The sequence below is a fragment of the Mauremys reevesii genome, linkage group 12 (assembly GCF_016161935.1).
Source record: "Mauremys reevesii isolate NIE-2019 linkage group 12, ASM1616193v1, whole genome shotgun sequence".
NCBI classification, from domain to species: domain Eukaryota; kingdom Metazoa; phylum Chordata; order Testudines; family Geoemydidae; genus Mauremys; species Mauremys reevesii.
In genome coordinates this window covers 40173352-40194885 of record NC_052634.1, presented here as the reverse complement: position 1 = coordinate 40194885, position 21534 = coordinate 40173352, and the positions used below count along the sequence as shown (strand labels likewise).

General features: G+C 52.2%; 5 non-coding genes and 1 pseudogene across 5 annotated transcripts; 1 reads left to right on the top strand and 5 right to left on the bottom strand.

Moving 5' to 3' along the window:
- Window positions 1-21534, top strand: part of LOC120375816 — a 647258-nt pseudogene that overhangs the window by 18883 nt on the left and 606841 nt on the right.
- TRNAC-GCA lies at window positions 4202-4273 on the bottom strand. The gene has a single exon. It is a non-coding gene; the product is annotated as a tRNA-Cys (tRNA).
- Window positions 9205-9276, bottom strand: TRNAA-UGC. Its single transcript has one exon. It is a non-coding gene; the product is annotated as a tRNA-Ala (tRNA).
- On the bottom strand, window positions 10559-10630 carry TRNAE-UUC. Its single transcript has one exon. It is a non-coding gene; the product is annotated as a tRNA-Glu (tRNA).
- TRNAI-UAU lies at window positions 16669-16762 on the bottom strand. The gene is made up of 2 exons: window positions 16725-16762; window positions 16669-16704 (listed from the first exon to the last, which is right to left on the bottom strand). It is a non-coding gene; the product is annotated as a tRNA-Ile (tRNA).
- TRNAQ-UUG lies at window positions 20718-20789 on the bottom strand. Its single transcript has one exon. It is a non-coding gene; the product is annotated as a tRNA-Gln (tRNA).

Genomic DNA, 21534 nt, shown 5'->3' with positions numbered 1-21534 from the left:
CTTCCGTGACCGTCCTCAGGGTGATCTCACTCGGAGACTCCTGCATCTAATTAGGGGAATTACTGTAATGTTACGCCTAGTCCAAAGTATTTAAAAAAAATCTCCAGACAGATGGCGTAGCAGAGACTCAGCACGCTGCTGCGTGACAAGCATAACGGAAAGCCAAAGAATCAAATGGACGCTCATGGAGGGAGGGAGGGGGGACTGAGGACGCAAGATATCCCACAGTTCCTGCAGTCTCCGAAAAGCATTTGCATTCTTGGCTGAGCTCCAAATGCTTCTAGGGTCAAAAACAGTGTCCGCGGTGGTTCAGGGCATAGCTCGTCAATGTACCCGCACCCCCCACCCCCAGAAGGAAAAGGGAAAAAAATCGTTTCTTGACTCTTTTAAATATTACCCTATGTGTACTGAATGCTGCTAGTAGATGCGATGCTGCGGCACTGTACTGTAGCATCCTCCCCCCCGCCTCATGGGTGGCTGACGGTACAATATGACTGATATCCGTCATCATCATCAGCCTTGTGGCAGATGGTGTAGTGCAATATGACTGCTATCCATCCTCATCATCAGCCCATGAGTGCTACTGCTTCCCAGTAGACGGTACAGAATGGCTGGTAACTGTCTTTAAGATTTTGTACTGCCTGGACTATCATAGCAGCTGGAGGCTGCCTTCCCCTCATTTCATTTCACTAACAAGTCACTGTTTCTTATTCCTGCATTCTTTATTACTTCAGCACACAAATGGGTGGACACTGCAATGGTAGCCCAGGAAGGCTGGGGGAAGAGGGAAGCAACAGGTGGGGTTGTTGCAGGAGCACCCCCTGTGAATGGCATGCAGCTCATCATTCCTGCATGATCTGACATGGAGCGGCTGTGCTCTCTGGTTCTCTGATACACTGGATCTCTAGTACACTTGCCCCATATTCTAGGCAGGACTGATTCTATTTTTAGATACCATAAAGGAGGGATTGACTCGGGGAGTCTTTCCCAGTTTTGTCTTTTGCGCCCCCGGCTGATCTCAGCCAGAGGCACCTATGACAGCAGCAGAAGGTATAGTGCAATAGGACTGGTAACCATCATCTCATCGCCAATTTACAATGGCACGGTTGACGGTACAGAACGGCTGCTAACCATCTCTGCTGTCATGCAAAAGCAAATGAATGCTGCTGTGTAGCGCTGCTGAATCGCCTCTGTACACATATGGTGACAGTGACAAAAGGCAAAACAGGCTCCATGGTTGCCATGCTATGGCGTCTGCCAGGGCAATCCAGCGAAAAAGGGCACGAAATGATTGTCTGCCGTTGCTTTCCCGGAGGAAGGAACGACTGACGACAGTTACCCAGAACCACCCGTGACAATGATTATTGCCCCATCAGGTACTGGGATCTCAACCCTGAATTCCAAGGGTCGGAGGAGACTGCAAGGGAGTGGAACAGGGGCAGAGTTTGTGCTTTCCGGATTGCCTGCAGCAGGAGTGCGCACGAGATAGGTGCTGTGCATGGTCTTGTTCACAGAGACAGACTAGACTGTGTTCATTGTTCTCAAAAATGTATCTTTGCAAGGAATTCACTCCCTTTTTCCCATCACACAGCTTTGACTGTCTCCAGACCTGCCCCAGCATCCCCCTCACAGAGGCTGGCAGAGATTAGGCGGCGAAAGAAAAAGACACGGGACAAGATGTTCGCTGAACTTATGGGCTGCTCCCGAGCTGAGGCGGCCCAGCAGAGCCAGTGGAGGGAGAACCTCTCTCAGTACCAGTGCTCACACAGCGAACGGGAGGAGAGGTGGCGTGAGGAAGACAAGCAGGCGACTGAAACGCTGCTTCAACTAATGAGGGAGCAAACGGACACGCTCCGGCGCCTTGTAGATGTTCTGCAGGACCGCAGGCAGGAGGACAGAGCTCCCCTGCAGTGTATCTGCAACCGCCCTCCCCCGCCACAAAGTCCCATACCCCCCTCACCCAAAATAACAAGAAGGAGGGGTGCCAGGGGCCGTGAAAACTGTCACTGCACCCCAGCAGAGTGCTCAATTACCAAAAAGCTCTCATTCCCTAAATTTTGAGAAGTCCTTCCCTTCCTGACTCACCCAAGCCCCAATCCCAGTTTCATCCCCTAACTGTCTAGTTGATTATTAAAAATACTTTGCTGTTAATTACTGTTTCCATCATATTTTTGTACAGAAGACTGTGTTTGAAGGGTGGGGTGGGGAAGGGGGTTGGTAATTGCATAGGACAGTCACCTTTACCAGGGTACAGACACGGGGGCAGGATCTGCAGCAGGTCACACACACAGTGCAGTCAGTAGGCACCCTGGTCGGTATGGGAGGTGGTTTCCAGGTTCTGTGTGGGTGGCGGGGACGTGAGTTTGTAGCGGGGGAGGGCGGTTACAGATCTTATGCAGCGGTCCTTGTCCTGAACCGCAGAGTCACGCAGCAGAGGAATCTGTATCCGTCCTCCTCCGCCACAAGGTCACATAGCCCCCGCACACAGAATCCCAAAAAGGAGGGATGGCAGGCTCCATTGAAACAAGCAGTCCGGCACATCGGACCGCTCTAGGAGCAGGAGCCTGTCATTCCTTGAGTTTAGAGGCGGTCTTTACATCACCGCACACCCTACCCAGCACAGTCTGCGTCCCAGTTTCAACCCTTTAACGCAAAGTCATTAATAAAGAAACCTTTGTTAAGTAACAATGGAACATGTATTTTATTTTTACACGTGTGTTGGAAGTGGGGGAAACGGGGTGAATGGGGTATGTAACTGCAGAGGCTAGTCAACAGTAACTGGGTAAAGAAACAGGGGCAGGTTCAGCTTCTCTGTAAAGAAACTGAACAGTCACAGGTCATGCTGCTCGCTGCTCGCTGGTATTTGAAGAGTTCCTTGTCGCTGTCCCAGGCGCCTGTATAGGGCTTCATGAGCCAGGGCATTAGCGGGTAGGCTGGGTCCCCGAGGATCACTATAGGCATCTGCACATCCCCAACAGTTATTTTGTGGTCCGGGAAGAAACTACCTTCCTGCAGGCATCTAAACAGACCACAGTTCCTGAAAACACACGCATCATGAACCTTGCCTGGCCACCCGACGTTGACATTGGTAAAACGTCCCCTATGGTCCACCACTGCTTGCAGCACCATTGAAAAGTAGCCCAATTTCTCAGCAGCTGACTGTGGAAGAGGTGGACGATAAGGTGCGAGGAGGTGAAAACGGCCATAACTGCAGCAGGCTCCATGCTCGCAGTGCTGTGGCGTCCGCGCTGTCACTGACCAGAAAAGTGCACGAACAGATTGCCCACAGGCGCTTTCAGGGAGGGAGGGAGGACGTGATTGACGGTTCAATGATGACAGTTACCCAAAACCACCCTCGACACATTTTTCCCCCAGCAGGCATTGGGGGCTCTACCCAGCATTCCAATGGGCAGCGGGGACTGCGGGAACTGTGGGATAGCTTCCCACAGTGCACCGCTTCCAAAGTCGACGCTGGCCCCGTTACTGTGGACTCACACAGTCAAATTAGTGTATTTAGTGTGGATACACAAATTCGACTTCATAAGGTAGAATCCACAAATTCGACTTAAGTTTATTCGAAATAGTCTTGTAGTGTAGACATACCCTTAGATGCAGACATAACAAGCTCTATGGCTGGTAAACTTACAGAGACTCTGCTCCTGCTCATGAACTAGCAGCACATGACCTGTAAACAGCTGCCATTCGAATGCATCTGAAAGTTACAAGGAACAACGATCTGTGTTAAAGGAAGGCTGCCATTTATTAGAGCCCCAGTTGATGCCGTGTGCACAAACAGAGGATTGAATGTGTAACAGGGAGTTTGGTAAATCTTGGTTATTTTAATTTTGTAACAGGCTCCTGTCCACCCCCAGTAGAGTTTTCAGTCCCAATGGCAACTTACTTACCAAATGTAATACAGACTAGTCCATGCCTCCCAAGTGGATGTGGTTCTTGTTCTTCTGCACATTGTAGCCCATGGAGGCCAAGGACCTGCAAATGTGTCTTCATGTGCCTTTGTTTAGTTGATGAAAACAAACTTAGACACTTAGAGGATTGGAACTGATTTCAGCTGGGGGACATGTTTGCTAGGTTTTTATGCATTTGCACAGGAAAACATTGAGTGTGTCCATTCATTTCAGGGATCCCTATTTAGCGGAGCTCCTGAAAATAAAATTACTTTTACTGAAGGACTAAGTTTGTGAGGGGGCACTTGGATTTGAACCAAGAACCACTTGATCTGCAGTCAAGCACTCTACCACTGAGCTATACCCCCAAGACATATGCAGAAGCAAGTCAGTGACCTTAAGGATTTTGAAGGACGGGCTCTGCCTCAGAGAGCTCCTTTTCTATTCCCAGGCCTGGTCTACACTACGTGTTTAAACCGGTTTTAGGAGCGTTAAACCGATTTAACACCACACCCGTCCACACTAAGAGGCCCTTCATATCGATATAAAGGGCTCTTTAAATTGATTTCTGTACTCCTCCCTAATGAGAGGAGTAGCGCTAATATTGGGATTAACATATCGGAATATGGTTAGTGTGGCCGCAAATCGACGGTATTGGCCTCCGGGCGGTATCCCACAGTGCACCACTGTGACCACTCTGGACAGCCTTCTGAACTCAGATGCGCTGGCCCCGCGAACTTTTGAAATTCATTTCAAGCTTCCCCAGCATGGAGAGCTCATCAGCACAGGTGACCACGCACAGCTCATCTGCACAGGTAACAATGCAGTCTCCTGAGAATCGAAAAAGAGCTCCAGCATGGACTGCATGGGAGGTACTGGATCTGATCGCTATATGGGGAGAGGATTCAGTGCTAACAGAACTGCATTCCAAAAGATGAAATGAAAAAGTATTTGAAAGAATTGCAAAGTCTATGCTGGATAAAGGCCACAGCAGGGACTCAGTGCAGTGCAGAGTGAAAGTTAAGGAGCTCAGACAAGCCTACCAGAAAACCAAAGAAGCAAACAGAAAGTCCGTTGCAGGGCCAAAAACATGCCGCTTCTACGCTGAGCTGCATGCAATTTTAGGGGGCTGCGCCACAAGTACTCCACCCCTGTCCTTGGATTCCGACGTGGGGGGTGTAATCGTCATGGCTGAGGATTATGCGGATGGGGAAGAATACGATGAGGAAGCTGATTGAGATGACCTTGCAGAAAGCACACAGCACTCCATTAGCCCCAACAGCCAGGAGCTTTTCCTGACCCAGACGGAATTAGCCTCCCAGCCCTCCCAAGCAACTACAGACAATGAAGCCATGAAAGGGACCTCTGGTGAGTGTAGCTTTGCAAATATCAAACATTGTTGTTTAAGCAAGCGTTTTTTAATGATTGATTTGCCCTGAGGACGTGGGATGCATTCACATCCAGTAAAGTTACTTAGAAAAGTTTGTTAACATGTCTGGGGATTGAGTGGAAATCCTCCAGGGACATCTCGATGAAGCGCTCCTGGAGGTACTCCAAAAGCCTTTGCAGAAGGTTTCTGGGCAAGGCAGCCTTGTTCCGTCCACCATGGTAGGACACTTTACCACGCCATGCATGTAGCAAGTAAGCAGGTATCATTGCATGGCAAAGCATAGCTGCGTATGGTCCCGGTGATTGCTGGCATTCAAGAAACATCCGTTCTTTATCTCGCTGTGTTATCCTCAGCAAAGTGATATCGTTCAGGGTAACCTGGTTGAAAATCAGGAATTTAGTTAAGGGGACACAGAGATGGCCATTTTCCTACTGGGTTCATGGAATGCAGCTTAAAAAAAATCATTTCCTGCACGTAGCCAAGCGGGGGGAGGGGAGGAGTGAAATACCGATGATCTTTTTCGCGTTTGGTCAGCGGGGATCTTCCCAGCTAACAGCAACGCAGTGGGTACCAGCCATGCGGTGGGGGGATGGGTAAAGCACTGCAGAAGGCGAAAGACAGTGGCTTACCATGGCCGCATGCAAGCTGAATTCTGATGCCCGGACCAGTGTCTGTGAGATCTGTAACCCCAGAGCTGCAGGCACTCAATATTAAAATAAAAAATGCGACCTTGTAGTGAAATCACATGTGCTAGGTAAGGTGAATAGTGCTGTTGACTGTGAAAGAGTATAACCATTGTTCTCTAAAATGTATCTTTTTAAATACTTCTCTCCCTTTTTTCCCTCCCTCGTGCAGCTGCAAATTTTTCAAGCCTCCCTGCTCCATCCCAAAGGCTAGCTCAGATAAGGCGGAGGAAAAAGAAGACACGAGATGAAATGTTCTCGGATATTATGGAAGTTACCCGCAAGGAAAAAGCTCATCTGAATGAGTGGAAGGAGGTGGTATCAAATTACAGGAAAGATGCCAGTGAACGTGAGGACAGAAAGGACACCCGAGATGAGAGGTGGTGGCAGGAAGATCGGCAGGAAGATCAGAGGTGGCGGCAGGAAGATCAGCGGTGGCGGGATGCAACTCTGGGGCTGCTGCATGATCAAACTGACATGCTCCGGCATCTGGTGGAGCTTCAGGAACGGCAGCAGGATCACAGAGTGCCGCTGCAGCCCCTGAATAACCCCCCCAGCCCTCACCATGTTCCACATCCTCCTCACCCAGACGTGTAAGAATGCGTGGGGGAAGGCTCCGTGCACCCGCCCACTCCACCCCCATGGACAGCCCAACCAGAAGGCTGTCGTTACTGTGACATTTTTTTAGTGGGCTTCTCCATCCCTCCTATCCTCCTCCCAAACCGCACCCGGGCTACCTTCTCAGTTCTCTCCCTCTTTTTATAATGAATTAATAAAGAATACATTATTTTTAAAATATAGTGACTTTATTTCCATAAGTAAGCTGTAATCGAAGGGGGAGGGTGGGTTGCTTACAGGGAATGAGTCAATCAAGGGGGGTGGGGGTTCATCAAGGGGAAACAAACACAGCAGTCACACCCTACCCTGGCCAGTGATGAAGCTCGTTTTCAAAGCTTCTCTGATGCGCACCGCTTCCTGGTGTGCTCTTCTAATCTCCCTAGTGTCTGGCTGCGCATAATCAGCGGCCAGGTGATTTGCCTCAGCCTCCCAGCCTGTAGTTGAACAGCTCCTGACCACTGTCCAGGCTGCCTGTGTATGGCTTCATGAGCCATGGCATCAAGGGGTAGGCTGGGTCCCCCAGGATAACGACAGGCATTTCAACATCCCCAACTATTATTTTCTGGTCTGGGAAGTAATTCCCTTGCTGCAGCCGTTTAAACAGAGTAGTGCTTCTGAAGACGTGAGCATCATGAACCCTCCCTGGCCATCCCACGTGGATGTTGGTGAAACGTCCCTTGTGATCCACCAGTGCTTGCAGCACCATTGAAAAGTACCCCTTGTGGTTTATGTACTGGGTGCCCTGGTGCTCCGGTGCCAAGATAGGGATATGGGTTCCATCTATCGCCCCCCCCCCACACAGTTAGGGAATCCCAGTGCAGCAAAGCCATCCACTATGGCCTGCACGTTTCCCAGAGTCACAACCTTTCGTAGCAGCAGCTTAGTGATTGCTTTGGCTACTTGCATCACAGCAGCCCCCACAGTAGATTTTCCAACTCTAAATTGATTCCCGACTGACCGGTAGCTGTCTGGTGTTGCAAGCTTCCAGAGGGCTATTGCCACTCACTTCTCCACTGTGAGGGCTGCTCTCATCTTGGTATTATGGCGTTTCAGGGCAGGGGAAAGCAAGTCACAAAGTTCCATGAAAGTGCCCTTACGCATGCAAAAGTTTCGCAGCCACTGCGAATCGTCCCACACCTGCAACACAATGCGGTCCCACCAGTCTGTACTTGTTTCCTGGGCCCAAAATCGGCGTTCAATGGATAGAATCTGCCCCATTACCATCAGGAGCTCCAAAGCGCAGGCGGACGTGGTTTGAGAGAATTCTGTGTCCATGTCCTCATCACTCTCATCGCCGCAGTGCCGTAGCCGCCTCCTCCTCGCCTGGCTTTGCAGGTCCTGGTTCACCATACACTGCACGAGAATGTGCGAGGTGTTTAAAATGTCCACGATTGTGATATTGAGCTGAGCAGGGTCCATGCTTGCTGTGTTATGGCGTCTGCACAGTTCACCCAGGAAAAAAGGCGTGAAACGGTTGTCTGCTGCTTTCACGGAGGGAGGGGTGAGGCTGTACCCAGAACCACCCGTGACAATGATTTTTGCCCCCTCAGGGACTGGGATCTCAACCCAGAATTCCAAGGGGTGGGGGAGACTGCCGGAACTATGGGATAGCTTTGGGATAGCTACCCACAGTGCAATGCTCCGGAAATCGACGCTAGCCTTGGAACATGGATGCGCACTGCCGAATTAATGTGCGTTGTCTGGCCGCGTGCAATCGACTTTATACAATCTGTTTTACAAAACTGGTTTATGTAAATTTGGAATAATCCCGTAGTGTAGACGTACCCAAACATGGCTACCCCGCTGATACTAGTCTCTTTAATCTCTCCTCATATGGGACCCATTCCAAACCCTAATCAATTTAGTGCTCTTCTCTGAACCTTTTCTAGTGCCAGTATATCTTTTTTGAGATGAGGAGACCACATTTGTATGCAGTATTCAAAAGTGGGTGTACCATGCATATATATAAGGGCAATAAGATATTCTCCATCTTATTCTCTATCCTTTTTTTAATGATTCCTAACATACTGTTTCCTTTTTTAATTGCCGCTGCACACGGTGTGGTCGTCTTCAGAGAGCTATCCATGATGACTCCAAGATCTCCTTCCTGATTAGTTATAGCTAGCCATTCACAGAATTCCCACTCCATTCATCTGACGAAATGGGGATTCACCCATGAAAACTTATGCTCCTATATGTCTGTTAGTCTGTAAGGTGCCACAGGACTCTGTCGCTTTTTACAGATCCAGACTAACACAGCTACCCCTGGGGTAATCAAAAAGACAGCGTCCCCTGGTGGGTGTAAATCACTGACCTCTCTCCTCTCTAAGCACTGACTGCCCCTCTGTTTCCTTGCCTCTCAGTCTGTGCAGATGGGACCTTTCCCTCCAGCGCTGGAGGATTCTCCCTTCTCATCTACCCTTGTCCCAAGCAGCACAGTGGGTGGGAATCTTACATGTACTGAGGTGACTTAGGAGCAGAAACCCCCCCGACCTTCCATGCAATTGGCACTTCCCCCTCACTGAGCAGGATTGAAACTCCTGCAGGGAGACTGGTGGGCCACATCCCCTCTGGGCATGAGCAAAGCAGCAGGGTGAAAAAATGAACATGGAGATGCTGGGGATTGAACCCAGGACCTCATACATGCAAAGCATGCACTCTATTACTGAGCTACATCCCCAAATGGCCTAGATGTCACACTCAGAGCCCTCCTGTTCCCAGCAAATCCAGTGGCCTAAAAGCTTCACAAGAAACCCATTCCCCTCTCTGAGGGTCAATCCTGCTCTCCTGGAGGTTACTTGTTCATAGGGGTCACTTTGCAGCAGGGCCAGATTCTATGTGTGGGGCAGAGAGAGTGGGTGCCCTGGACTCAGGGTGCAGAGATACACTCAGCCCTCTCCCCTGCATTGGGTGGGGGGTGCTGTCACCCCATGCTGGAAGGTAATGGGAGGGGAGGGGCGCTGTGAGTCGCTCAACACCTGACCCTGGTGGCAGCAGTGCTATGGGGAGCTCCAGGTGTTTCTAGGATCTGCTATTGCCACCTGCCTGTGAAGTCCAGCTTTCCCCAGCACATTCACTGCGGTGCAATTGGGTCACTGTTTCCATGGCTGAACAGCAAAGAATCACTCCCAGTTTCCCTTCTATCTGAGCAGGATTAGCCTGTGTCAGTGGTTAATGAGGTGGATCTAGTTGTAGATTGTTATTCATTCCCCACCTTGACAATTCACACAGTCCCTTTCCCATGCAGATTCCCAGCACCTCAGTGATCCTGGTACCAGGAGTTGGGGCCTGAGACTTTCAGGGTCCTTTTTCCCCTCCACCTGGAGTGAACTCAGCTTTTCCTCCATCACAGACAATCCATGAAATAACACCAGGGGCATAAAGAAAGAGGGGAGGGAACATCTCACAGCCAGGACTGGATGTGCCCAGGGTCCTCGGCTTGATCATTGTTTCCATGGAATTTGGCCCCCTGCTTTGCACAAGGGACAAAGAAAGATCTTGCTGTTCCTGTGTCTGTGCAAAGAAATTGTGTTTCCCTAGGAAAGAGAGGTGGGAAATGGCCCCATAATGGGACAATATCCTCAGGATTAAGACCTAAGGACTCAGGCTGAGAACTGATATAATTCCACTCATCTGGGATTTAACAAATTGTCTTCCATGGAGCAGGGCCAGTTCCAGCGTTTTTGCCACGCCAAACAGACAAAAAACAAAAAAAAAGCTGCAATCGGCCCCAGCTCTACCTCTGCCACTTTTGGTGGCAAGTCCTTCCCTCTGAGAGGGCTGAATTGCTGCTGAAGCCTCCCCTCTCTATTGACTGCCCCAGGGACCTGCTTGTTGCGCTGGTGCCTGGAGACGCCCATGCCATGGAGACACTGGGAAGATGCGGGAATCAGGAAAATAACATGGGTTTGTTTACATTGCAAGTGAAGAATAACTGAAGCATTTTTGCTATGAAGTCACTTTTCTCTGACTGGGAATTGAACCCAAGTCTTAGCAGTGAAAGTGCCAAATCCTAACCACTAGACCACCAGGGAGTTGATGATAGGAGTTGTCTCACTTATGCTACATTTTCTTAGGCTACTTTCTATCCAATTTCTGAAGCTGCTCCATTGTCCACTCCCTGAGGGGCTAGGAGCAGAAAGTGCAGGAATCCCTGTACTCAGGGTCACAACCTGAGCCCAACCCAAGCCACTGAAAGAAACTCAAATGACGCTTCCTCAAGCAGGATCACAGAGCCACACAAAAAACCCCATGAGGAACAATCCTCCTCTGCCTTCATTTACCCCATTGCAACCCTCTCAGCAGCCCACTCTTGCAGGAAGGACTCTGAGCTGATAGGAGCTCTGGCATAGAGACCAAGGGAGGGGTGTTGCTCGCCCTGGGTGTGAGCTGATCACAGTCTGACTCCCTGTAACGGGGCTCTGAGCTTTGCCATCTTGTGAGTTCTGAGTGCTGAGCCCCCCGGACCCTTCTGCTGGGAGCATGGGGATTGCACAACCGCTGCAAGCCCGTCTCCTTGTCCTCCTCGGCTTCCCCAGACCTTCCCCACAAATGGTTCTATCAGGTGCTGGAGGGATCTAAGGACCTGCAAGTTTCCCTCACCCATCTCCTAAAGCAAACAGTAATTCCCTTCTCTGACACTCCTGGGCCAGGCTTCTTTTGAGTTTTTCCCCAGGGGACCTGATTCCCTGTGAAAATGTATGTGGGGAACTGGCTTGTCTGCCCCCTCTCTGGGAGCCGAGAAACTTTTTCAGACTCTCCCCCACTAGGTGAGTCCAACAGCACCTCCCACTGGTGGGAGAATCCTAAATTCCATCCTCCCATCCTGGTTACTCTGACCAGCTGATGTCGGCAGCATGCTAAATCAACCCCAGCTCTCAGGCTAGAGAGCAGCATCTAACCAGCCTTGTGACAGCTCCGGTTTGCTCGCTGGAGACATAACGAACGAGGAAAGAAGGCAAATGTCAGACAGGGAACCTCAGCTCCAGAAATAAATGTCCTCGGGGCTCCTTCTACATTGCGACTGGGCAATTGACTGACTTCAAATCCGGCTAGCCCAGTTGGTAGAGTGTGAAACTCTTAATCCTGCCATCATGAGTTTAGCCCCATATTGGGCAGCAGCAACAGCCCTTAGGTGTCACTCTTCTGCTTATAGTCACAGCCCAGAATGAAAGTTCCACACCCCAGGATAGGTTCTGCAGCAAGACAAGATGAGCACATTAGCCAATGGTTAACAGGTTATATAATGTCTCCGCCCATGGTCTCAAATTAGAAAGTAACATTTAATGAATACTTTGATAAACTGTTAGTAGTATAAAATATCTATGTTGAATTCTGATTTGGGGTCCATAGGAATGGAGCAACTCCTTTGATTGTCCAACAGGCACATTCCTAGGGGTTAAAGCAAAGAACCAGTGAAAGTATATGGCAATAAAGATTGTTTTTGTGTGTCTTAAGGCAGGCATTGGTCCCTGGGAAGGGAGGTAGAAGGATGCCATATCTTATACTGACATGTGCCAACTTCTCATAAACTCAAGGTTGGATCTGTGGGAAGAACGTCTCCCTACAGAAGAGACTAACACAATAGGAACAGGGATTCTTTGTTCAATCTGCAACTCTGAATAAAACACAATTATTTAGTTCTCAGTTCCAACACCTATCTTAGCAAGCAAGGCTTTCTGGTTACCCAGCTTTCTCTTAGCTGGTCACGATTTGCTAGGCCTCTGGTCTCTTGACGATACTCTGGACTTTGGGTCTGGAAAAGAGCTGGCACAATCCAAAGACCAGGTTGTTATACAAAATGCACATGGATTTTAACTCTTCACATCCAGTAATGGCAAAGTATAGCTGATGGTCCTTAATTGGGTGATCCACAGGGAGTAGCTCAAACCTCCGAAGTGCCTGGCCAGCGGCAGGAAGTTATTGGTTCAGGCTTGTAGCAGTGATGGAATAAACTGCAGGTTCAAATCAAGTCTCTGGAGTCCATCCATAGCTGGGATGGGTCATTCAGTCCTTTGTACAGAGCTTCAGTTTGTAGCAAAGTCCCTCCAGAGATATGAAGCAGGATTGAAGACAAGATGGAAATGAGGCATCAGCATTTTATAGTCTCTTGCCATGTAGTCTATGCTTTCTTTGTCCCAAGGACACTCTATCCAGCATGTGGCATAAAAAAACCTGAGTTCTGTCCATAGGCAGGTCCCTGCATACCTTGCTGAGTCACAAGGTGTATCTGCCTTCTCTCAATGGGTCAGTTGTATAGCTGATGGTCCTTAATTGGGTGATCCACAGGGAGTAGCTCAAAACTCCAAAGTGCCTGGCCTGGGGCAGGATGTTAGCACAGCAAGGGAGGGGTGTGGCAGTGACATCACAAAGGCTTTTTGCAGGACCTCAGACTATTGGTCAAAGGTGGTGGGGAGCTGGTGACCTCACAGAGAGATGCTGACATCAGCCAGGCAGGACAGGGGCGAGGGGCCAGGGAAACCTCAGAGACCCCTGTGGCTTTGCTTCAGCAAGTCTCCTTCTCCAGGTCTCTCTTTGAGGACTAAGAGAGTATTTGGGTTCACGGACGTGAGCACCAGGAGGAGCCTCTTTTGAGTTTTCTCCTTCCCTTTTAGAGATTTTATTAGAAAACAGCTGTCCCTGTTTAGAAGGTAAGAGCTTCCTCGAGGTTTGAAACCTGTTCAGTCTGATCCATCTGGTGACAGTTGAATTCTAGGCATGGAAAACACGAGCTTAAGGAGGCAGAATTTTATTCCGCACCTGGGATTTTGTCCCTTAGAATCACTGGGGACATTAGGGTTTGTCCTTTTTGTTTCACCTTTTCCTCCATCCATCCCTTCCTCCTTTCTCTTTGTCTCTTGCTTCTTTTGTCCTTTCTCCTGTTCCCCTCCCAACACCAGGAGGGGTGTGTGTGTGTGTGTGTGTGTTGCGGGGGAGCAGTGTGGTTTTTCCCCATGTAGCCAGCACCAGACCTGACACCATCCCCAGCTCTGCCCCCTTCCTGCCACTGCGACCCCATCTCACCTCCTGACCCTGGCTGGGCGCCCCCGGCCCCTCGTAGCAGGGGGCTGTGCAGGGGGGACTCCTTGCAACCATGAGTGGGTGTCTGGTGGGTGCTGTCACCTCCCCCAGAGACCCCCAAGAGACTCACTAGCTTCCTCCTCACTTGCTACTACTTTCTGTCTTGGGGGGGGGGGGGAGATTCCATGATGTGAGAGCCTGTGGAGGGAGGGGTTCGAATCACGAGTCTGGAGTGGCAGGGCAACCCCCTCCCCCAGTCAGATTCTGCTAGGGGGCTGGGCTGGGATCTGTAGGGAGGGAGACACAGGAAAAAGCAGCTGCTACTATGGAACCCAGGAGTCCTGGCTCCCAGTCCCCCTGCTTTCACCTCTAGACCCCCCACCCCGCTCCCAGAGCCAGGGATAGAACCCAGAGATCCTGGCACCCAGCCCCTTCCCTCCTCTGACTACTAGACCCCACTCCCCTTTTAGGCTCGCTGCCTCTTCCATCCACCCAGCCCACCTGTCCATCCCTTTGCTGCAGGTTTCTGGGGTGTCACCCCTGCTCTGCACTCCCCCAGTGCAGCCCAAGGCTTTTCCTCCCCCCAACCACACATCCTCTCCCCCTCGTGCTGGATCGTCTGCTTGGCCCCCTGCCCCCTCTCGGGGCGCGCTGTGCGGCGTGGCTGGGGATTGTGCAGTGGCCCAGCACCAGGCAACGCAGAATGTAAACCACAGGCCCTGCCCTGCCCCACCGCACTGGAGCTGCCTTCCAAGTACATTGGAGCCCTGCACCTGTTCCCTCCTGCCCCACAAGGGGTGAGCTGCAGCCCCACCATGCTCTGCAGAGGGGAGAAGGGTCAAGCCAATCAGCCCATTTAGGATGGGGGTATCAATACCCTTTTTTCTGCACAGCCACTGACCATCAGCAGGATTCCTCCTCCCTCCTGTGCCTCAGTGCAACTAAATCTCCACACCTAGACAGCTGGTCCATCCGCTGCACCCCAATCCCCCATGCCTGAGCCTCCCTGCCAAAGCCCTGCACCTGGCCCCATAGAATTAAGTCTCACATCTCGCTGGGAACTTGACTTCTTGTGCCCAGAGAGTCTCAACCCCCCTCAGTAGATGACCCGAGTCTGAGAAACACAGTGTCCATCTTCTCTAAAGAAGTACATGGAGACATTATATGTGACCATGTGGCCTAATGGATAAGGCATCTGAGTCTGGATCAGGCAATTGAGGGTTCATGTCCCTTCGTGGTTGTGCTTGTCCAGTTTTACCTTTGGGCTGAAAGTCCTGCTCCCTTCAGGGCTGGAACCTCTTCTTGGCCAATGCTCTGGCTTCAGCTAGAGCCCCGGGAAGGAGTTGGGGGTTGGGTGTCACAAAGGCTGGGGCATGAGCCCCAGGTGCTTCCAGTCTCGCCTTTGCTGTTCCTGACTTGCCAAAGAAACTGGGCGGCTGCCCAGGCTGGAGTGTGGAGCAGTTTCCCTCTTCCAAGTGTGCGCCTGTCCCTGTGCTTGAGGGGGTTTGCTACATAGCACCTTGGGAGCCTGGGTGTTTCTCTGCTTCTCGCCAGCTGGGGAAAAGCCTCTTGGGGTAAAATCTCCTGCCCCACTGCCAAAGTGAGCACCTGGAGTGGGAACGGTAAGAGGCCCCACCAGGGGGGCTGGCCCTGCTTTCCTACCGTCTTCTGGTGTTGGCCACAGAGCATCAGCAGCCGCCCCACATGCTGGTCTGTGGGTGGCCTTCAGTGGGGGTTTGGCATGGCAGGGAGCAGGCTGGCTAGGGGTCTTTGTCGCTGTCTGCTGGCCACACAGAGTCATGGTCCTCCCCTCCTCTGAACAGCCAGAGTGAGTCTGTGCTTAGAAAGCAGAGACACAGGAGACTCCAGACAAGAGGGTGAGAAAGATTGAGAAAGGACCTATGAAGACAGCCCATACTACAGGGACACTGCCTGGTTAAGGGATGTGGAGGCACCAGATTGCCCCAAGTTTCCTGGTGCCCTACGCATCTGTGTACTGCTCCAGCGGCGAACTCAATCCCCCGGCTGGCTGAGCCGGCCAGGAAAGCTGCCCCTGCCCCTGCTCCACCTCTTCCCCACAGCCCCCCACCCCTGGTCTGACCCCACCCCCCTCTTCCCACCCCTGCTCCACCCCATCCCCCCCGCCTTCCCCTGAGCTACATTCCAGTGGACGGCAGGAGAGATCAGGCGCACCCGGCACTCACCGGGCGATGGGAAGAGGAACGACCTGGCCCCAGCCTGCTCTGCTCCACCAGCTCCTAGCCGCGCCACTGGTGAGCGCTGGAGGGGGTGTTTCCCTCCCACCCCCCAAAGTTCCAAGGCTGGGAGCAGAGTGCAGCAGGCTGGGGCCGGATCACTCCACTTCCCACCGCCCTGTGAGTGTGGGGTCGGGCCTGCCCTGCAATTACCGGGCGGTGGGAAGTGGAGTTACCTGGCCCCAGCCTGCTCCGCTCTGCCAGCTCGGGCTGGGGGACGGGGGTGCCATGTAGGGCACCAAAATGTCTAGGTACAGCCCTGAATAGATCATTTTCCCACAGGGGCCGATGGCTGTTAGAATAGATATATTCAGGCTGCCTGCACAGGCCTAGACTTTCAGAACTGCGGTGTCAGAGCTGGGAAGGGGGACACTGGGGAACAGACTCTGTCGGTGTATAGAGATAAGCCCGACTGGTGTGAAGGGCTTTGGAATCTGCTTGCTTGGAAACTAACCCCAGTAAACATCCCTTTGTCTGCGCTTCCGACTTCTGGTCTTTTGCTGCTTGCTGTCTGCGTGACAAGAGCCAGGGAAGTGGGAGCCCTCTGACAATGGCTCCTTGCTCCTCTCCCTCCAGGCTCAGGAGTCAAGGATGGGCAGGACTCCAGGCTCTGCTTGAGGGATCCTGGCACAGGGGCTGGTGGGGGAGAAAGGATTGTAGATTCTGACCTGTGCTCTGGAGAGGAGGTAATAAGTGAAGGAGGCATTTTTGAATCCTCCTCAGGGTCCCCTGGGCTGGAATTCTACATTCCACAGGGCCAAATGAGGGGGTGACACTACTTGGTTAATGAAAACCAGTGCTCCAGGTGAGGTTTGAACTCACAACCTCAGCATAGCTCCTCTCAGCACTGCCCTATAAGTACTGTGCACTAACCAATTGCACCACTGGAGCACCTGTTAACAATGATTCTCTGAGACCCCTAGGTTGATACAGGCAAGGAGTGACCCCAAAACATTCTCAGTGGAGCTGAGAGCAGGTAGTGACAAGTGTTGTACTTGGTGGGGTGGATCCTTCTTAAGGCTTCCAGGCACCATTTGACCCTTTTGTTCTTCCCTGTGTAATAACAGAGCTGGTTAAGACTCAATGGAGAGTCTTGCTGCAGACCAACAGAGCTGAAATCACTGATAACCAGCTCTAAGCATTAGTCCTGCTTTGGGACAGTGTCTCTCATGCAAGAAACTGCCCAGTCTGCACTAGCAGTGAGGCTCCCTCACTAACAGCTGAAATCAGGGAGAGCTGTGTGAAGTGCAGGGACCCAGGGGTGCCTGAACAGGGGGGAACAACACCCCAGGGCTTTTAAAAATGGGAGGGCTCTGCCTTGCCACTTTGTAATGACTGTAAGGGAGACTGAGGGTGGGGAGGGGGCAGAGAGCAGTGAGCGGGAGGCAGGGTCTTGGGGGAAGAGGCAGCACAGGAGCGGGGCCTTGGGGAGAGGGGTGGTGCAGGGGCGTGGCCTCGAGTGGAAGGGGTGGGGCTACTGTTCGGGGTCTGGTGGCCGCTACTTTTAGGCAGGGCTGCCTGGGGGGGAAAGTGAGGCAATTTGCCCCAGACCCCGACCCCGCAGGGGCCCCGCAAGCCCTGCCTGAGAATCCCTTCCCTGGCTAGAGGCGCCTTTTTAATGTTTACTCACCTGGCAGCAGTCTGGGTCTTCGGCGGCACTTCTGTGGTGGGTCTTTCAGTGCTGCCGAAGATGCAGAGCGAGTGAAGGACCCGCCGCCACTGAAGACTCAGACGCCGCCCAGTGAGTACAAGCATCGCAGCGGGTGGCTCCTTTTTTATGTCCCCTCCCCTGCTTTGCCCCAGGCCCCGAATCCTCTGGGTGGCCCTGCTTTTAGGGAGCCTGTTCCGCTCCTGGTGGGACCACAAGACGTCCCAGAGCAGAGAGGGTGGCCAGCAGAGCGGTAACAGGGGGAACGGCAAGTGGCCGGCAATGTGGCCAGACAGCGGAGGGAGAAAGGGGCTTTCCCCGCAGGAGGTGAGAGGTGAACTCTGGGTTTTCACTGACCCAGGACAGCAGCTGTGGGTGAGGTGCAGTGAAGGGAGGGACACATCCACAGAGCTTCTGGTGTCTGGATTTAAGTATCAGAGGGGTAGCCGTGTTAGTCTGGTTCTGTAGAAGCAGCAAAGAATCCTGTGGCACCTTATAGACTAACAGATGTTTTGTAGCATGAGCTTTCGTGGGTGAACACCCACTTCTTCGGATGCAAGCAGTGGAAATTTCCAGGGGCAGGTGTGTATATATAAGCAAGCAAGAAGCAAGCTAGAGATAACGAGGTTAGATCAATCAGGGAGGATGGGGCCCTGTTCCAGCAGCTGAGGTGTGAAAAACAAGGGAGGAGAAACTGGTTCTGTAATTGGCAAGCCATTCACAGTCTTTGTTTAGTCCTAAACTGATGGTGTTAAATTTGCAGATGAACTGGAGCTCAGCAGTTTCTCTCTGGAGTCTGGTCCTAAAGTTTTTTTGCTGGAGGATGGCCACCTTAAAATCTGCTATTGTGTGGCCAGGGAGGTTGAAGTGTTCTCCTACAGGTTTTTGTATATTGCCATTCCTAATGTCTGATTTGTGTCCATTTATCCTTTTCCTTAGAGACTGTCCAGTTTGGCCGATGTACATAGCAGAGGGGCATTGCTGGCATATGATGGCATATATTACATTGGTGGACGTGCAGGTGAATGAACCGGTGATGGTGTGGCTGATCTGGTTAGGTCCTGTGATGGTGTTGCTGGTGTAGATATGTGGGCAGAGTTGGCATCGAGGTTTGTTGCATGGGTTGGTTCCTGAGCTAGAGTTACTATGGTGCGGTGTGCAGTTGCTGGTGAGAATATGCTTCAGGTTGGCAGGTTGTCTGTGGGCGAGGACTGGCCTGCCACCCAAGGCCTGTGAAAGTGTGGGATCATTCTCCAGGATGGGTTGTAGATCCCTGATGATGCGTTGGAGGGGTTTGAGCTGGGGACTGTATGTGATGGCCAGTGGAGTCCTGTTGGTTTCTTTCTTGGGCTTGTCTTGCAGTAGGAGGCTTCTGGGTACACATCTGGCTCTGTTGATCTGTTTCCTTATTTCCTCATGTGGGTACTGTAGTCTTGAGAATGCTTGGTGGAGATTTTCTAAGTGTTGGTCTCTGTCTGCGGGGTTAGAGCAGATACGGTTGTACCTCAGTGCTTGGCTGTAGACAATGGATCTTGTGGTGTGCCCGGGATGGAAGCTAAGAAACTGCACCATCTACTCAGGACACTCCCTACACTAACACCGGAACAAATCAACATACCCTTAGAACCCCGACCACCACAAGATTGGCAAGTGGGTACTTGCCAATTACAGAACCAGTTTCTCCTCCCTTGTTTTTCACACCTCAGCTGCTGGAACAGGGCCCCATCCTCCCTGATTGATCTAACCTCGTTATCTCTAGCTTGCTTCTTGCTTGCTTATATATACACACCTGCCCCTGGAAATTTCCACTGCTTGCATCCGAAGAAGTGGGTGTTCACCCACGAAAGCTCATGCTACAAAACATCTGTTAGTCTATAAGGTGCCACAGGATTCTTTGCTGCTTGTCTGGATTTAAGAGCCCGAGGCAAAAGGCCACTGCCCAGCGCACTGTGGGTGGGTGTTTTGCTCATAGTGTTGTGTTATGAATCCTGATTGTGGTGTTTTCCCAAGTTAATAGAAGGTGATTTTCCTCCTTTTTCTTAAAGTTTCTTTTCTACACTCAGTGGTTGTGAGTGGGGAAAGTATCGCCTCTTAGAGGCACCCAGTGGCCAGGGTTAGTTTCCCCAGGTTACTGGGTGGGGGCTTAAGCAGACTGTGTGTTGTATTGTTGAAGAGGAGCCCCAAGCACCCAAACAGGGAATTGTAACTTCAACCTTCAGAGTAAGAGCCAGAGGTGCTGCCAGCTGAGCTAGCCAGGCCGCCTAAACGTATTAACCCCTTTCACCGCAAGAGCAAACACCAGGTACTTCTGTGCTTCTCAGCAGCTGGGGAAGAGCCTCTTGGGGGAAATATCTCCTGCCCCACCGCCAAAAGGAGCCCCCTGAGTGGGAACAGTCAAAGGCCCCACCTGCTTTCCTACCACCTTGTGATGCTGGCCACAGAACGAATGCTGGTCTGTGAGTGGCCTTCAGTGGGGGTTCGGCATGGCAGGGAGCAGGGAGCAGGCTGGCCGCGTGTCTTTGTGGCTGTCTGCTGGCCACGCATAGGCATAGTTCTCCCCTCCTCTTGCCCTGCCCTCGGTTGCTCTGTGGCTTTTAAGCCTTGCCTTGGAGCTGTCAGCAGCAGCTGCCTCTGCTCCAGGTGCCCAGAGGAGGAGAGGTGCTGGGCTCCAGCCTGGGACTCTGCCTCCCTCCTGCCTAGCCCTGACTATGAAGCCTGGCCCTGGCCCTCCTTCCTTTAAATGCCATGTGGGCAAGAGGAAGAGTGTGGCAACTGCAGGGACCAAAGTTGTGGGCATCAGGTGAAGCAGCGAGAAACAAGCATATGGTCAAACCACAGGAATCTCTAGCTGGACTGTTAAGTTCTAGGACCCCAACCTTTAGCAGCCAGCCCATTGAACCAGCCAGACCAGAGACCTATCTCCAGTGGGGATCAGTCACCCAGCGTGAGGGAAAAAACCTCACTCTAGTTCACCCTGAGAGAGGGTAGCCAAGCACCAAGGGCGGCTTCAGGCCCCAGCATGTGCTTGGGGCAGCTCCTACAGAGGGTCTGCTGGTCCCACAGCTTTGGTGGAGCTGCAGGACCAGCGACTGGCAGAGCACCCCCATGCGGCATGCTTTGGGCAGCGCAATGCCTAGAGCTGCCCCTGCTAAGCACATCGTGCTCCAGGGCTTTGCAGCAAGCCCACATATCTCCAGGAGGTCCCACTGAGATTTGAACTCAGATTCCAGGATTCAAAGTCCTGAGTGCTGGCCATTACACCATGGGACCAGCTGGTATTTCATTTGCTAGACCCCTGTGACTTTCAGCTGGCTGGTTTGCACTCTGCACTTATTGCTTCCCACTAGCCATTTCTTCTTGTAGGACTCTCTCTCCTCCTCCAGTGACTGTGGTCCTGCACTATCAGATCCGTGGGTCCTGCCCTGAGACCCCACATCCCCCTGCTTTGTCTCCATTCCCTGCAGGCCGCAAAAATGTCAGTGGAGGCCGCCCCTCCCTTCACTCGGTGCTCCCACTCATATCGGCCAGCTGCAGCCTCATCTCCTGGAACTCGGCAGCTGTCGCTTGATCCAGTCATACAGTCACACGCTGAATGGCTCCCCCAGAGCCGCCCAGAGGATTCTGAGGGCCTGGGGTCTTTGGCGGTGGGGGACCCCCGCTTCGGCGGTAATTTGGCGGTGGGGGGTCCTTCTGCTCCGGGACCCGCCGCTGAAGTGCCCCGAAGACCTGCGGCGGCAGCCCCCTGCCGGCGACTTACTGCAGCCGCGTCTTCGGGGCACTTCGTTGGCGGGTGCCGGAACGGAAGGGCCCCCCGCCACTGAAGACCCGGCTGCACTTTAGTGGCAGGTCCCACTTCGGTGGTAATTCACTGGCAGGGGGTCCTTCCTCCCCGGAGCGGTAGGACCCCCCACCGGCGAAGACCGGGAACAGAAGAAGCTCTGGGGCCCCAGGCCCCGCAAGAGTTTTCTGGGGCCCCTGGAGCGAGTGAAGGACCCCGCTCCACGGACCCCAAAAA